At 43.4% G+C, this 14255-nt stretch overlaps 1 long non-coding RNA gene across 1 annotated transcript; it reads left to right on the top strand.

Moving 5' to 3' along the window:
- Nucleotides 1–6925: 6925 nt before the first annotated feature.
- Nucleotides 6926–13706, top strand: LOC308593960. Its single transcript, XR_014011149.1, has 3 exons — nt 6926–7170; nt 10964–11053; nt 12781–13706. It is a non-coding gene; the product is annotated as an uncharacterized lncRNA (long non-coding RNA).
- Nucleotides 13707–14255: the final 549 nt, after the last annotated feature.

The raw sequence follows: 14255 nt of genomic DNA, 5'->3' as shown, positions 1-14255 counted from the left end.
AAACGCACACATTGCCAATGCAGACAAGCACCTGCCCACTCACCAACAGCACCTGTCAATCACATGCCCAATTGCCACAGTGGCAGCCAATCCACAGCAACCTCCTGTTAGCACCTGCAATCAATCGCCCACCCCCCCATCTGCACTATCCATGTAAAAGAGGAGCCCCGATTTTGAACATTATTTTACAGTAAAAAAAAACCCTCATCTTATACACGGAAAAGTACGGTAACTTAAAGGAAGTATAAAGGATAAACTTGTAAATAGGTTTGTATTGGTTATGCAGTAAGAATATGATATAAAATAAGAAACCGCAGGGAAGGGGGGGGTCGCAGAAAAGGTAGGTGAAATTTGTTTAGACTTAATTTCTATTGAAACTTAAAATGCAAAAATTAAAAATTAAAAAAAGGATTGAGCAATGTGATATTACGGGATATGATGTTTGGCCTACAGTTCCTGGAAGAAGAATCAGAGATTCAGAAGATAGAGGAAGGTAACAATATGATGGTTTGATATCAAGATCTATGGATATGCTGTTGATTACCAGTGGGTGTTTCCCAGCACTGCTCTTGATCCATGCTGTTCTGAGCCTACCTATAATACCTGGAGGAACAAGTGGGATTTTTATGTTGGACAAGTGATGGGTGGGGTGGGGTCTGTGAACATATGAGTTCATTAAAATTCCACAATGAGTTGCAGGGTAAATGCGTGGGCCTAAATATGCAGGGCTTTTGACAGGTAAATACTCGAATCCTTGATGCAAGATCAAACGGGTTTTTACCTGCCTTTCAGCCAAATAAATTCGTCAAGTACTTAACGCCCACCTACAAAAGCACTTGCAACTACGTGAGCCTATTGCAAGCTGATCTGCACAGGCACAGAGGGTAGGTTTCAGAGGGACAATCTGTTTTTCTTCACTTGGAACTTCTCACATGTGTATGGGTGTGTGAGTGTTTTTTTTTTAAACTAATTTTGGCCTGGGTTTTTTTGGTTATGCTTTGGTTGTTGTTTTTTGTTGGGGTTTTTTTTTTAAAAAAAAACATTCTTGAGCGTCTTGACATTCCCTTTCAGCACCATTTAGACATCTCTTGATGCCACCCATTTTAATTGCAGGTTTCAAAAGATTATCACCTGCAACGCTCTGTGTTTTTTGCCTGTTTTACAAACTCTCCCGGCCACAAGACTTCACTGTGATGATCAGGGAGACCTATGGAACAAATAAACAACCCTTAGTCTAATAATCCAACAGAGCTGCCCTTCTCCTTGTATCATGGAGCAAAAATTTCATGAAAGTGTCTATATCAGCCTTTCTCAACCTGTGGGTCCTTAGATGTTGTTGAACTACAACTCCCATCACCCCTAACTAGCAAGGCCAGAGCTCAGGGATGATGGGAGTTGTAGTTCAACAACATCTGGTGACCCACAGGTTGAGAACTGCTGGTCTATATCATAGTAGAAGAGGATGTCGATGCTGCAGCAGTAGACGAGAAATTTATCTTGCAAGATCATTTTCATCTCGCTTGAAGCTCCTCAAACACATCTTTGGAATTAGGTTGATTGTAACCATTGGCAGTTGTTTCTCTGTAAGTGGGTGGATACTACAGGGATTGCTTTCCTGAAAAACTTGCCTTCCTAGGAAGCTGTTTTATGCTGACTCAGCCTATTGATCCACTCTAGCTCAGATTCCTTTATTGCAGGGGTTGGACTAGATGACCCCCGGGTCCCTTCCAACTTTACAGTTCTATGATTACCTACGTCATGGCCAATATTCTTTGTCCCTTCATTCTTTGAATCTTGCTGGACCAGGAAATCCCCTTGCAGGGAACACCACTTTATTTCCAGTTTGTTGAGGCTCGTGGAAGTAAAACAGATAGCATGATGGTGATAATGTGTCTTCTTGTTGGGAAGGCTCCCTTGTTCAGTAAGAAGACCTGAACTAGCCAAGCCACGTTACCAAAAGCAGGACAGCCTTGACAGGTGAGATCACCTGAATATGAGGTTAAACCCCACCTAGCAAAGGAAAGGTCAACCTGGGACGTGTATGAAAGTTGGTTCTTCAAGGAATATAGCTGAGTTGTCCTGTATTAATCTGGCCATCTATTTTTATACATAAGTAAGTGTGTGCATTTTGGTAAGCTTTGCTATTTATTTATTTTTTAAATAATTTTTATTAAGTACAAATTAGAAAACATACATATTTACAACAAAAGAAAATACAAAGGAAAAAGAAAATACATATAACCAAGGACAAAAATTGGAGAATACTTTGCCTCTTTTCATATTTACGGTTATTTATACCTCTATAAAATGCTATTCACAATAAAGGAGTGAAATGAAAGATAAGATATCAGAAAAAGGAAAAAAGAACAAAGAAAAAATAAAGTAAAAGAAAAGGATCATAGGTGAAAATTTTTAAAAGTAGATAAGTATTCACTATACATAGCGGTTTCCCATCTATATTTATATTAAATTGCTATTTACTGAGAAATCTCATCATTTAAGGAGCCCAGCTAGAAATTTCAGAAAATCATGACTTTGACAATCAAAGCATAAGAACTACCAAATATCTTCGGCAAATAGCCACCTTTCATCCCCAATTTTGCCATTGGCTGTCAATATTGACAAAGGAACTTTGAGAAATGACCCAAACAGGTCTTGTTGCTCAACTGTTTACTGGGAGTGTCTCAGGAATCTTCAGGTGGTTTCAACAATTCACCCTATTCCCCCCCCCTTCATTTGCTGGTGAATATTGACAGTCACCCATGCAAGCTCAGAAGTGTCCGGAAACATTTCACATTGCTATATATGGGACTTTTCTTGCCTGGTTCTGTACATCTTTTCTTGAAAGTAGAAACTCCCACTGAGTTCAATGGGATTTAAAGTCATAAAATTGTAGAAGGGGCCCTGAGGATCATTCAGTCCAACTTCCTGCAATGCAGGAATATGCAGCTGTCCCATATGGGACTTGAACCTGCAACCTTGGCATTATCAGCACCATGCTCTAACCAACTGAGCTATCCAGGATTTACTCCCTAGTAAGCAGGTGTGGCACTGTGGATTAAACCACAGAGCTTAGGACTTGCCGATCAGAAGGTTGGCGGTTCGAATCCCCGCGATGGGGTGAGCTCCCATTGCTCGGTCCCTGCTCCTGCCAACCTAGCAGTTCGAAAGCACGTCAAAGTGCAAGTAGATAAATAGGTACCACTCCAGCGGGAAGGTAAACGGTGTTTCCGTGTGCTGCTCTGGTTCGCCAGAAGCGGCTTAGTCATGCTCGCCTCATGACCCGGAAGCTGTATGCCGGCTCCCTCAGCCAATAAAGCGAGATGAGCGCCGCCACCCCAGAGTCGGCCACGACTGGAACTAATGGTCATGGGTCCCTTTACCTTTAAGCAGGTGTAGGATTGAAACCTTGACAATAAGCCTGTCTATGATCTATGAAGCTCATAGAGCCATTGCATTTTAAACTCAGAAAAGCAGCAGAAGAAAAAACAGTGATCAATTGAAAGAGAAAGCTTGATGTGCAGCCCTAATAGAAACAGCAAGGGAGAAAAACACTCATAATTCAAATCCTGTACAGACAAGACAGGTTATGTTTATGAAGGGCTTGGGTGTGTACTATCAGCTACTACCAACTAGTCTTCAGCACAATGCCAATTCAATCAGAACAGACAGCCCTAATCCTTAGTCACCCAAACTGTATTTGGAGCAGAAAGATTCCAAAGTGGGCATCTTTACATATGCAAACAACGTTCCGTCAACACACGGCAATTCACCTCTGCAAACATGTCCAGGAATAACCAGCATGTGCATGAGATAATATGTTGTTTGATAATACAGTCACAAATTGCAGAAGCGACAATTACACAAAGCAATGTACATAACTGAGGGGGGAAACCACAATAGGAGGTTGTCTGTCGGAATATAAAAATTGAGCATAATTTGGTGGTTCTGATGTCTTCCAAACATCCATCCAGTGCTATTATTGTCTTCAAGCTCTCCTCCACAGAAAAATTACACAACAGAATTTGGTTGTGTATTTTGCTGAGTTTACTCCACTAGGCTGGATATAAACAAGATGTAATTCAGATCATCTGCCTGAACAGGAACCACATTGAAGTTTCTTTCCAGCTTCTTTGACTCTCCCTCTCTGTTATACCCATCCATGCTGGATGAAGACATTTTGCTGCTGGAAGAAGAACTGTACTAGGGCCAACACTTTAAAAAGTATTGCTGCACCATTCAGGCACCAGTTCCTACAATCAGTCACCTCTGGACCACTACTATTCAAGGACACACCCAAAGTTAACACCATTAAAGCGGATTAAAGTGTTCTGTTGTCTAAGCGCAACAAGTCCACTTTATTTTAAAAAAGAAACAGACTTTTTGCAGTTCTGAAAGCAATGGAGAAATGGCTTGAAAAGCATGAGATAAACCTATTCTTAATAGGGAGACGTATCAGCACCAAATAAGCAAATCGGGATGAATGTCTGGATGTGTTCTTTATATTGAAATTGCACTTGGGCTGGACAAACAGAGAGTTGTCCTCTGTAAAGTAGAACACGTAAGTGCTTTGGCACTTCACTTGACGTCACTTGTGAGAATGAACTCAAAATATTGAAAAAAGAGAAAGTTATTGGGATAGAAAGATGTGTCAGTTCCAGTCCTCTCATTTTCCTAATCTTCAATTCATTTATCTACATTTTCAGTTCAATTTCTCCAGCATTTTAGTGTGAATTTCTCCTAATAAACACAATTTTGTATGCCAATTTTAATATAATACATTTGTCTGTTATTTTGACCACTATATTCTTTTTATGCACATTACCCCTAATCAATGCATTTTTCTAAACGTCATTTACATTGCAAAATTCAGGCAAGCACTAATTTTAAAGGATGGCTGTGTTTTGGTTCTCAGATTTGTTTTCCAAAGAGTACATTTGATTGATTAAGCTTTAATTGTGAAGTGAATCGAATTCCTCCCCACTGCCTGTTTTTATCAGACCTAAATTCTCAAACATGTAAAGTGATGTTACAATTAGAATTTCACAAACACACACAATTCCTAAACTTCTCCCTTACCATCCATTAGTAGTATTATTACAGACCTTCCAAGTGTCCCTGTTTTCTGGATTTACAGAAGCCATCCCCGTTTCTGATTTGATCAGCTTTTCCTCCCTATTTTCATCAGAGAAATGTTGGATGGTATGGCGCTATTCAACCCCCAAGTCATCTGAAAGCAGTCCTGTATAAGGATGTTGTTTAATGTTTTATTATGTTTTTATATACAGTGGCACCTCGGTTGTCGAACGTAATCCATTCCAGAAGATTGTTCGATTCCGAAATGTTCAATAACCGAGGCACAATGGGTGGTCAGCAAATTCTATTGAGAAAATGGAGAAACGCACCTTGGAAGCTGTTTGACTTCCAAGGCATGTTTGAAAACGGAAGCATTCACTTCCGGGCTTTCGGTGTTCGGGTTCTGAATCATTTGGCTTCCAAGATGCTCAAAAACCGAGGTTCCACTGTATGTTGAAAGCCACCCCGAGTGGCTGGGGTAACCTAATCACATGGGTGGGGTATTATTATTGAATATGACATCCCTATTTTCATTGGAGAAATGTTGGAGGGTATGCTATTAGGCTCAGAGTAACCTGTGGAAATTTTCTAAGTCCCCCTGTACTAGGTGGCCGTCACTCCTGAGTAAGTGCAGATAGAACTGTAACTATCCTTTGCATATTTACTTTGTCTCACTAACATTCAGTGAGTCCTACTCCTGTTTAGTATGTTTAGGAGTGCTGCCTTAATCATTCCACTGAAGGGGCCTTTTGCAATATTCCAAGGCCTGTCTCTGTCTGCTGCCAGGCACTTTCTTCACTGAGCTCCCCAACTCCTCAGGCTTCGGTGACTGTTTCTCACTTAGTCACCATACAGCTCAGCGAAGGAGTGGAATCAACTGGCACAGGAGTGCAATTGGCTTTAGTATGTAAAGTACACACACTCCTTTCACTAAATAAACTTGGAGAAACATTTGCAGTGCAGCTGTGCGCCTAAGATGCTGCCTCCTCGGGGCACAAGTAATTGTATACCAACAAGAAGACACTTCTAATTTTCATTCCCAGTGCATGACTGTTGCTTGTCTTGGCATTGTATGAAAGGCCTTGCATCGGAGACAAAACCTCCCATTCTTTTTCTTCTGAAGGGAGACACCCGCTAACAAATGAGACCACTTTGTTCTTTACAAAGCCACTAATTTGCAATGACCCGATAGCTTTCTTGCTCGTGGTTCCAATCCTACATTCAGCACGGAATCCATAGAGTAGCAACAGAAGAGTGTTTTCCAGCCTCTGGGCAGCTCTGTTCTGCCCCAAATCCCCAGTGCTATTTTAATATCTGCATTAAGCCAACGGCGGAGCAAGCTGATCAGTCGCCTGGGGTAGCGTGTGTGCCCTGTGCCCAGGGACGGTGCGAGCTGGGGCAGAACCCTCCGCAGGGCCTCCAGAGTCTGCCTGCCTCCTTCCACTCAGCTGCCCTACAGCTGAGGGGGAGGCAGCGGGCAGACCGTTTGCGGCATCCAGTGGTGTAGCGTGGGTTGTCAGCACCCGGGGCAAGGCAAGTAATTTGCGCCCCCTAACCCGTGGATTTGCGCCCCCTAACCCTAACTCCCAGATGTTGCGCCCGGTGCGGCCGGCCTCCCCTGCACCCCCCACGCTACGCCACTGGCGGCATCACGGAGCCTGTGGGCCCCCAAGCCACCATGTCACTCCCAGGAGAGATGCGTGGCTCGGGCGTGCTGCAGTGAGTGCTGCCCGGCATTTTGTCACCCCTCCCTCTCAGTGGTGACATCCAGGGTGGACCACCTCCACCACACACCCCTTCTTCTGCCCCTGCATTAAGTCATTGGGAGCAGTCATGGGAGCAGTTCCAAGATAAGGTGCCATCGGTATGCTACTGACGCTCAGCTCTATTTCCCCATAACATCTGAATCGGGAGAGGCCAGACCGTCGCTGGGCAATTGCCTTGGATGCAGTGGCAAGGTGGATGAAGAAAAACAAGCTGAGCTTGAATCTTGTGGGTGAATTATTCCCACGTCCAAGAAATGGGTCAATTGCTTATCCTGGATGGGGCTGCCAGGGCTGGATTTAGGTTTGATGACGCCCTAAGCTACTGAAGGTAAGGGGGCCCTTTATATGTCCAACTGTCCTTTGTCAGCAACAAATTGTCGCTGTTTTTTGTGTTGAATATATGCTATATGGTCATTTATGGATCTATTAGGTATCTAAAGCCATTTGCACATAACAAAATATGTATTTTATCAAAGTAATTGTACAGTGGTACCTCAGGTTAAGTACTTAATTCGTTCTGGAGGTCCGTACTTAACCTGAAACTGTTCTTAACCTGAAGCACCACTTTAGCTAATGGGGCCTCCTGCTGCCGCCGGAGCACGATTTCTGTTCTCATCCTGAAGCAAAGTTCTTAACCCGAGGTACTATTTCTGGGTTAGCAGAGTCTGTAACCTGAAGCGTATGTAACCTGAAGCGTATGTAACCCGAGGTACCACTGTATTATATTTTGGAAATGTACATCCAGGTTTTTTCCCCTTTAATTATTTTTGGGGGCCCCAAGAGAGTGGGGCCCTAAGCTATAGCTTGTTTAGCTTATATGTAAATCCAGCACTGGGGGCTGCGCAACCTCTAAAGAAGCAGGCCAGAAATTTGGGGGTGCTTCTGGGTCCAGCGTTGTCACTAGAGGTTCAGTGGCTAAAAGTGCCTTTAACTGCAAGTGATTTGACAGCTATTGCCAGGTATTGCCAGGCTTCAGGGGAACAGTGGCAACAAAGAAGCAGATTTTAAAAAAGAAGAGTTCTTGCCAATTAGTTTATTCAATGATCACAGCAAGAGACAAAGGAATGTGGTCTCTCTTTAGAAATGGCGTTGCTCCAAGTAAAATCCCACATCCCCCGTATTCTGCGTCACTCCTGCATTGACTAATCTGAGCTTTCTGTCTCTGAGCTGGTCCTGGGAGAGGGGGGATCAGGAATGCTTTCCAAAGACACTGAGTCTGTCAGCTGTCTCTCTCTCTCCCCCCCCCCCCGGTGTTTCTTCTTCCTGCTGTTCCTCTTCCAATATTTCCAACTTTCCCCCTCTACAGTCTCTGAACTATGCCCTTCTGCAAACCACTGTTCTAAATCTGTTCTCAGGAAGGTTCATGAGAACGGGGGGGGGGGGGGGGCACCATTCCTCCTCAGTCCAGCCCCTGGCAGCTATACCTATTCCTGGACCAGGAGAACTTGTCCTCAGTCATTCATGCGCTTGTTACTTCAAGGCTGGATTACTGCAATGTGCTTTGTGTGGGGCTTCCCTCGCAGTTGATCCAGAAGCTGCAGAATGCTGCAGCATGATTACTGACAGGATGCCTCTATTTTTTGTTATTTGGTGCATATGGGCAGACATGATGCAGTAAGAAGAGTGTGTGCATCTGTTTCCCAGAGAAGACATGCATTCTTCAAATCAACTTTCAGATATGCCATTCTCCAGATAGAAATGGACAAATCTGTCAAGTTAGCTTTCTCTCAGTTACTTTTTTCCCCCTTCCCAATTTTGGTTTCTCACATTTCTGCAACAGTTTCTGGTTTTTTTAAAAGTCCTCAAAAACTTGTATAGTTCCCCTAATAGAAACATTTTTGAATGTAAATTTGTTTTACACAGATACAGGAAAAAACACACATAATTCACCCTAAAATAATGCATGCCATATATATTATTTTCATATACATTTATGCACACTTTCCTCTGGTATATGCATTTTTCAAACACATTACTTGACTGGAAAACTGCATTGCAAAATCTTAGCAGCAATAGCTCTGCATACATGTAATACATGAAAATTGCTTGTGTGAGAGAATGTTGCAAAACCAAAAGGATATATTTCCGTGATGTGTGTAGAATAGAATAGAATTTATTATTTATACCCCGTCCATCTGGCTGGGTTTCCCCAGCCACTCTGGGTGGCTTCCAACAAAGTATTAAAATACCGTGGTCTATAAAAAAATAAATAAAATACAGTGGTCTGTTAAACATTAACAGCTTCCCTAAAGAGGGCTGCCTTCAGATGTCTTCTAAAAGTCTGGTAGTTATTTTTCTCTTTGACATCTGGTGGGAGGGCGTTCCACAGGGTGGGTGCCACTACTGAAAAGGCCCTCTGCCTGGTTCCCTGTAGCTTTGCTTCTCACAGTGAGGGAACCGCCAGAGGGCCCTCAGCACTGGACCTCAGTGTCCAGGCAGAACGATGGGGGTGGAGACGCTCCTTCAGGTATACTGGACCAAGGTGTAGGAGATAGTAAAATAAAATTTTAAAAAGTGTCAGAGCAAGGAAGACATAAAGCTGAAAAGGTGGCAGACTGAGGCTGACTTTCATGTTTAAATGGAAATTTGCTTTCAAAATAATCCTGTAAGGCAAAACAGTGCCACATGATCTAGGTCTACTCTTAAAAACAAACAAAACCCATTTAATTTAATGGGGTTTGCTTCCTATTAAGTGCCTTACTTACTCCTTGCCTGTGTCCATTATTCACAGTGATCTAACTCCTATTGTGTAAGGAGTCCTCAGTAGCTTTAAATTAACATAAATCGGTAGGTTTGCTGAGTGACAACTGCATCTGTGCAAACAATCATCAATGTGTCATTTGCTATTCCATAGATCACTTTATTTGATAGTATGCACCCTGCTCTCGCTCTGTACACGCTGCAGAGAAGAGATGCTTGCACTAACAAAAATCATGCTTACTCAGATGTTACATTATATGGTATCAATGACGGTGATTTAATCAGTTTATACCCTGCACCCCCCGGGGTGGCTAACACATCAATGCAAAAAAAATTATTTTTAAGGAATTCTAAAAACAATCTTTAAAAAAGCGCTATTTTTCTAGAAAAAAAGGTGCCAGAACTCACTGTGAATGCCTCCTTGTGTTCTTTTATAAGGGCAATGGCGCCCATGTTCTGGCTGAAAAAAAGTCCTGCCAAAAAACACTTTATAAACATTATCCCAGCCAGTGGTTTCGGGGGGAGAGGCACACCTCACCAGGGAGGGAATTCCATCAATGGGGAACCACCACTCACAATGCTCTGAGGGGCAACAAGGCCTCACTTGCCACTTGTAGGGTCACAGATGGGTAATAATGGGAGAGGCACTCTTCAGTACTTGGTCCAAGATTTAGGACTTTATAATGCTAGGACAGTAAACCCATAAGCGGTTACATTCCGGGGAGCACGCCTAAACCCAAAATCCCATACAGTGGTACCTTGGGTTACATACGTTTCAGGTTACAGACTCCGCTAACCCAGGAATAGTACCTCGGGTTAAGAACTTTGCTTCAAGATGAGAACAGAAATCGCATGGCGGCAGCAGCAGGAGGCCCCATTAGCTAAAATGGTACCTAAGTTTAAGAACAGTTTCAGGTTAAGAACAGAACTCCGGAACGAATTAAGTACGTAACCAGAGGTACCACTGTATAGTCAAAACACATTGGGTACAATGGTGGGTGGGATTGGCAAAGTTTATTTTCCTGGACACCCACTCCCTTTCGCCCCCTTCTTATTTTTTTAAATGCCAAATGAGGAAAGCTCAGTGCACACAAGGCTTACCCCAACTCACACAAGTAACTTCAGCTCTCACTTTGCTGATTCGCTCCAGAAGTTCCAGTAGTAGATAGGTAGCCGTGTTGGTCTGCCATAGTCAAAATAAAAAAATTCCTTCCAGTAGCACCTTAAAGACCAACTAAGTTAGTTCTTGGTATGAGCTTTCGTGTGCATGCACACTTCTTCAGATACACACTGAAGAAGTGTGCATCTGAAGAAGTGTGTGTATCTGAAGAAGTGTGCATGCACACGAAAGCTCATACCAAGAACTAACTTAGTTGGTCTTTAAGGTGCTACTGGAAGGAATTTTTTTATTTTCGCTCCAGAAGAACACTGTGGTCAATGGCGTCAGAAGGCATTGAGAGATCAAGAATACCAACAAGAGTCGCAGTCCGACTTTCTGTCTCCCAACAGAGGTAATCAATCAGGGCAACCAAGGCTCTTTTGGTACTTGAAACCAGGTTTCACACCAGATTAGCAAGGAGCTAGATCAGGCATGGCCAAACTTGGCCCTCCAGCTGTTTTAGGACTACAATTCCCATCATCCCTAGCTAACAGGACCAGTGGTCAGGGATGATGGGAACTGTAGTCCCAAAACAGCTGGAGGGCCAAGTTTGGCCATGCCTGAGCTGGATAATCTGCTTCCTCCAGGTATAACTGAAGCTAGCTGGTCACCACCCTCTCAATCACCTTGATCAGGAACGGAATATTAGAGTCTGGGCAGTAGTTTTCTAAAACCTCTGGATCCAGGGACTGAACTTAAGAGTGAAAAAACAAGACACTGATATTAACAGGTGTGTCCATCCTTATATAGAAGTTTAGAGTGCAATGCATGAAAATTAAAACAAAAACCTATGGGGCATAATGAAGTTCTCTACTCTGATACACCAAACATGCTCTTTAGATCTAGCTGTAGATTATACCTCCATTCTATATGAATTCCAACAAAGAATACAGTTTCTTGGACATCCTCTAGATCAGTGTTTCCCAACCACTGTTCCGCGGCACACTAGTGTGCCGCGAGACGTTGCCTGGTGTGCCGCGAGATGTTGCCTGGAGGGAGGCGGGCGAGTCGGGCGGCGAGAGGCGGGGCGGCGGCGGCGAGGAGAGGCCGCCCAGCGCGGGGCTCTCGCCGTCTGCCTGCCTGGCTGCCTGCGAGCTCGGCGGGCAGCGCCTCCGTCCGCAGCGCCCGCCTCGCGGCTCTCATTCCCTGCCAAAGCTCACCCAGCCAAGCCGTGCTTTCCTTCCTGCTTCGCTTTGCTGCCTCCTCCCCCCCACCCCCAAAGCTTGGAGGTTCCCCGGCAAGGGGGAGGGAAAAAAATTGAAACTTACACTTTCGTGCGTCCCTCCTGGCGTGATGCTGCGCGCTGACGTCACGGGGCTGTAATGGTGGTGTGCCTCGAGATTTTTTTCATCAAACAAGTGTGCCTTTGCCCAAAAAAGGTTGGGAAACACTGCTCTAGATCAGTTTTAAAGCTCCTAGGATGTGAGCTTTCTTCTTCCAGGAGCGTAGGAGAACCTTCCGCAACATCTTGATGATGTAAAAGAACTGCTGTTTGGTACAGAATTTAATTCCAGGTAAGCCTCATTGCTAATTCTAAGCACGTACAGTTTCCATGTCTGCTTCGATGAAATGAACAGGGCTAGTAAGTTTCAACATCAAAGTGCTTAAAACTGGGGCTCTGCCATTTCCCCCCTCTCTATATTACAGGAAAATGCCACTTGTTCTCCGCAAATGGAAAATAGACAGTGATATCACTGAGACATATATAGAGTGGATTTTTCCTTCTCTATCAGCTTTGTTAGTGTTGGCAGAAAGTTACTATTTCAACAGTGAGAAAAGGATGGGGATTGGGCCAAACCAGTGATCTCATCATGTTACCAAATGGTTGCAAACTGGAGCTATTAACCAGTGACTGATGATGGGAGCATCCCATTTTTTATCTTTTTATTTACCTCAGTAAAGGCTGGCCAAGTAAAGATATGCTTTAAATGCTCCTATTTTTTCAAGTTCAGGGCTGCATATTTATTTTGAAACGCTTAACAATTTTTTAAAGAAATGAATGCAACGGGATTTTTAAAAACTCTTATAAACTTAATATTTCTTTAAATGCATTCCTAATGCCTGTTGAATTGATTTTAGGAAGAAGAAGAAGAAGAAGAAGAAGAAGAAGAAGAAGAAGAAGAAGAAGAAGAAGAAGAAGAAGAAGAAGAAGAGTTTAGATTTGATATCCCACTTTATCACTACCCGAAGGAGTCTCAAAGCGGCTAACATTCTCCTTTCCCTTCCTCCCCCACAACAAACACTCTGTGAGGTGAGTGGGGCTGAGAGACTTCAAAGAAGTGTGACTAGCCCAAGGTCACCCAGCAGCTGCCTGTGGAGGAGCGGGGAATCGAACCCGGTTCACCAGATTACGAGTCCACCACTCTTAACCACTACACCACACTGCCTCTCAAGTGCGGTTTATGGATTTCTAGTTGCAGGCATTAGCTTTTCAAATCTATAAAGTGTCTGAAGTACAGAAATGTGGTCACTCCAATTCAGTAAGCTCATTCTGGGTGCAGAAGATGCCTGAGGCATAGAATCATAGAATTGTAGAGTTGGAAGATACCCAAAGGTCATCTAGTCCAATCTCCTGCAATGCAGGAATCTCAACTGAAGCATCCATGACATATGGCCATCCAGCCTCTGCTTGAAAACCTCCCATGAAGTCGAGTCCATTACTTCCCCAGGGAGTCCATTTCACTGTCTAACAGCTCTTACTGTCAGAAAGGTCTTCCTGATGTTGAGTCAGAATCTCCTTTCTTGTAACTTGAAGCCATTGATTTGGATCTTACCCTCTAGAGCAGGAGAAAATAAGCTTGCTCCATCTTCCATATGACAGCCCTTTAGATATTTGAAGATGGCTATCATATCTCTTCTCAGTCTCCTCTTATCCAGGCTAAACATACCCAATTCTCTCAACCATTCCTCATAAGGCTTGGTTTCCAGACCCTTGATCATCTTAGTTGCTCTCCTCTGCACACGTTCCAGCCTGTCAACATCCTTCTTAAATTGTGGTGCCCAGAACTGGAGCAGTAACTGTGACTTCCCTTGATCTGCATACTTCTGTTGATGCAGCCTAGAATAGATTAGTGTGGTTTTTTTGGTTTTTTTTTTGCTACTGCATCTCACTGATGACTCATGTTAAGCTTGTAGTCTACTAAGACCACAGATTCTTTTCACATGTACCACTGGCAAGTCAGGTGTCCCCTATCTTATATCTGTGCAATTGGTTATTCCTGCCTAAGTGCAGAACCTTACATTTGTCCCTATTGAAATTCATTTTGTTAGCTCCAACCTGTTAAGGTCATTTTGAATTCTGATTCTGTCTTCTGCAGCATTAGCTACCTCTCCCTGTTTGGTGTCGTCTGCAAATTTGATGAACAGCCCTTCAATTCCTTGATCCAAGTCATTTGTAAAGACATTGAACAACAACATACCCAGGACAGAACCACTTACCACATTTTTTTCAGGATGATGAGGAACCATTACTGAGCACTCTTTGGGTTCAGTCAGCCAACCAGCAACAAATCCACATAATAGTAACCTCATCCAGAACACATTTTACCAGCTTC

This window comes from Podarcis bocagei (assembly GCF_964188305.1).
Source record: "Podarcis bocagei genome assembly, chromosome: 8".
Lineage (NCBI taxonomy): Eukaryota > Metazoa > Chordata > Lepidosauria > Squamata > Lacertidae > Podarcis > Podarcis bocagei.
This window is presented reverse-complemented; position numbering and strand designations above follow the sequence as displayed.